Source organism: Zea mays, chromosome 4 (genome assembly GCF_902167145.1).
Source record: "Zea mays cultivar B73 chromosome 4, Zm-B73-REFERENCE-NAM-5.0, whole genome shotgun sequence".
Classification (NCBI taxonomy): Eukaryota; Viridiplantae; Streptophyta; class Magnoliopsida; order Poales; family Poaceae; genus Zea; species Zea mays.
Genome location: NC_050099.1, coordinates 145,598,808 through 145,602,231, shown reverse-complemented (window position 1 = coordinate 145,602,231; position 3,424 = coordinate 145,598,808). Strand labels below are relative to the sequence as shown.

The 3,424-nt window shown below is 38.3% G+C and overlaps 3 long non-coding RNA genes across 3 annotated transcripts; all 3 read right to left on the bottom strand.

The window, feature by feature from the left end:
• Nucleotides 1-864: 864 nt before the first annotated feature.
• LOC103653779 (uncharacterized) lies at nt 865-2,196 on the bottom strand. Its single transcript, NR_157435.1, has one exon. It is a non-coding gene; the product is annotated as an uncharacterized lncRNA (long non-coding RNA).
• Nucleotides 1,538-1,679, bottom strand: LOC111591459 (small nucleolar RNA snoR136). The gene has a single exon (NR_157412.1). It is a non-coding gene; the product is annotated as a small nucleolar RNA snoR136 (long non-coding RNA).
• Nucleotides 1,746-1,834, bottom strand: LOC111591498 (small nucleolar RNA SNORD25). The gene has a single exon (NR_157411.1). It is a non-coding gene; the product is annotated as a small nucleolar RNA SNORD25 (long non-coding RNA).
• Nucleotides 2,197-3,424: the final 1,228 nt, after the last annotated feature.

Below are 3,424 nucleotides of genomic sequence, written 5' to 3'. Positions count from 1 at the left end.
ATGTCGCTCGCTGCCAGTAAGATCTGTTTCAAGGCTCCTCTGTGCTCTCCATGCCCACATTTGTCATGCTCCATACCTGCCTGCATTTTTTTATCTGTGCTATGTGAGAAGGAGAAGAGGGCCGCGAGTGAGAAGACTGGGAAGTCTAGGGGGTTGGCATTGTCAATGACATAAGTCAATAGTGGAGTAAGGGCGGATCTATGAAATTTTTTTGAGTAAAGTTTAGGGGCTAGCATGCAAAGTCGTTTTCCTTTTCTTTTTCTATTTTCGGTTTTATATGCAAAAAAAGCTTTGGAAAACAATAACTTGAGTTTTAGAACTCCAAAAATGTTGAAACAAATTTTGTTGGATGTCTTGAGAATAGATCTATATGTTAAAAATGTTGCATGTTGATTTCCATACACTTTTATATAGGGTTTTCATTTAAATAAAGAAAATGTGTTTTCTTCCAAAACTCATAGTAATTAAAATAATTGTCAAAAAAAATATAATTTCGATTTTGTTAGATTTCTCATAAGATTCTTTATGTGATAAATATACTATGAGTATGTACTATCGATGAAATGGCTTTTGGGAATTAGAAAGTGAAGTTGATGATTTCTTGGAAATATAGAAATAAATAGTAAACAACATGAGTATATTGTGGGAATTTTTGTATGCATTATTTATGTTATTTGTCATCTTGGAAGAGATATGAAGTGCAAGTTTTGTGGAATAGTTTGGGTTATGATTTAAAAACAGAAAAAAAAAACTTTAGAAACTAACAGAAAATAAATTATGGTGTAAATTCGTTTAGAAAGTTTTATAAGCCTTACCTAAGTGGGACTTCTCCAACCTTGCTAAATGTAGAGTAATTAAGAGAGTAATTAAGTGAGGGTAAACAATCATGCATTTCCTGCACCGTGTACTATCTACCCTCATATCGCACATAAGAATCATATAGGATTCCAGAAGATATTGCCAGTAGAATATTGCATTAAATGAGGAACTAACAGTAGAAGGTACTAAAGAGCTGTAGGAGATTTTCGCTAAGAAGGTTGAACATAAGGTTGAACGTCAGAAACTCAACCTGACCACCACCTAAGTTCCTTTGAGCAAAGGTCCAAGTTCCTTTGAGAAAGGTGAGCATCAACATCAAACTCATGCGGTTTGAAATAATTAATTTAATCACCATTTGCCTAAAATGTTTACTACATTAGGTTGTAAAATTATTTGAAAACAATTATTATACTTATCCTTAATTACTTTTATTTATCCTGGTTAGTTTTTGTTACCTGGTTAGTCTCAGTATACACTTAAAATACTTAGGTCTACTTAGACAGTACAAATCAGGTTTGCTCCATGGGCGGCAGCATTTGTCCTAAAGAAACAATCAAGAGTCTGGTTTTTATCAGGTATGAATGCTATTTCCTCCATTCAGTTCGGTGTTCAGTGTTTGCTCTGTTCAATTAAGAAAATGCAATTCTGTTTTACTAATGAAACAAAATTCTGACAATACATAAAAACACGAAGAAAAAATATAAATAAAAGAGTAGTTAAGTGTAGTTCCTCGACGTCCAATCGCATCAGAGAATTCCGCGCCGGATAGCGAGAGGAACACCGCTTGTTTTTGCTTCACATTCTTGACACTGCCGACAAACCATCAAGGCTCGCAGGCACACCGAAATCAAGAGAAGCCAGACAGACAAAACAAGAGGGATTCGTAATCATTCGCTGACTACAAAAAAGTGCAAACTAGGAATTCAAAGACAACTCAGTCCCTTAGATGTTCTTATAGACCATGCGATCATCTCCGCAGGAGTCATTACAGGTCTGTAGGACTCATCACCGTTGCCAGCACGAACCACAAAATATGCTTCCTTTTTTGAAAAAAAATCAAAGATGCCGATGGTTTGACTCGGTTTTCGATTGATAATGTATGTAAGAGTCGCCGCGTGCCCTACGGCGCCGGAAAAATCCGAGGGCACAAGTTGAGAGCGAACTCAGGATACAACAGGTGATGTTGCTTCAAGGGAACGAGTCTACTGGGAACCAACCGATCGGAGACCGAAAATCCCAGCGACCAGATGACGAAGCCAACTGAAGTGTCGACGGAAAAGTATCAAAATATATATATCAAAACAAAATCAATCGGAAGAAACGAGCAGCGCAGCTACACGAAATCAAGTCTGGCGACGGGAAAGGAGGAGAAACCAGAAGAAGACGACGGCGGCGGCGCAAGAGTGAAATAGAGGGGGCAGCAATTTATAGCCGCCGTGGGTGTTTGCCCAGCGGTTTGTTAGGCTGGATTCTCAAACCCTAATGGGCTGAAAGATGTGTTAATGGGCTCTGGGATTCAGCCCCACGTTTATAGGCTCTAGGATTCAGTCTTTGGGCCTGCTAGGCAAATTTGGCACGCGACCCGCCCACAAGCAAAAACAAGACCTTCTCCCTCCTTCCTACGGTCCTACCATGAGACACGAGTACTGTTTAACAAAAGCCAACAGAATTGCTCAGTTCGAGCATGAATCCCACTTCCCAAAGACACACATCTAAATATTTCTTCATAATAAATTAGAATCATTAATTGATTTTAGTTCAAATTAAATAGAAATAGAGTCTGATTTCAATCCGAACCGATTTTTAAATTATAGTGTAAAATTTAGAACTCATTACTATCCCTCGAAGACAGTGAAGAACTCTGGCATTCTGTTCCCTAGGGAAATGCCACTTGCCCAACTCAACGCTGCCTTCACCAAGTGTCATACCATGTGATTAGTTCCCAGCACCGTCTCATCCTGAACTATCACATATTTTGATTGAACTTGAGCTCATGTTTGGTTGACTATACATAGGAGGCTCATGCTGCATGGGCGAATGCAAAATTAAGTTAGTTTGATGTATCCACGGGGATATCAGAGAGGCTCGTGTCCCACAGTGCAGGCTAGCATCAGCCCTGTGTTCCTCATGCACCAAACCTAGTGAATTAGAAAGTGGATAGTGAACTTAGAAAGCACTGAGCAGGACACTGGTACCGGCGGCGTTTTTCCTCCTCCCTAGACCTTGCTTGTCTCTGGATTTCTCTCCGTAATGTTAGTGTACATATTCATATTCCCTAGATTTAAATCAGTTTGATTCACTTCTCCTACTCTAATCAATTTTGATTTGATCTAACATTTCTAACTTTTTCCTTGATTGCTTGCAGTTTCTAACTACAGACACACAACAAAAAAACAGAATTTTAGCTAGTATAGAAACAAAAAAACAAATGCCGAAATAGCACTAGGGTGCAGCCACTAAAAGCTATGATTGAGGATATGTTTGTTTCCTTCCGGGATTATATAATCCAGTTTATAAATTATATAAGCACCTATTGACTTGCTTATGAATTATTATAATTTATATATCTAGATTATATAATCCACCAAACAATTTATCTCTCAAC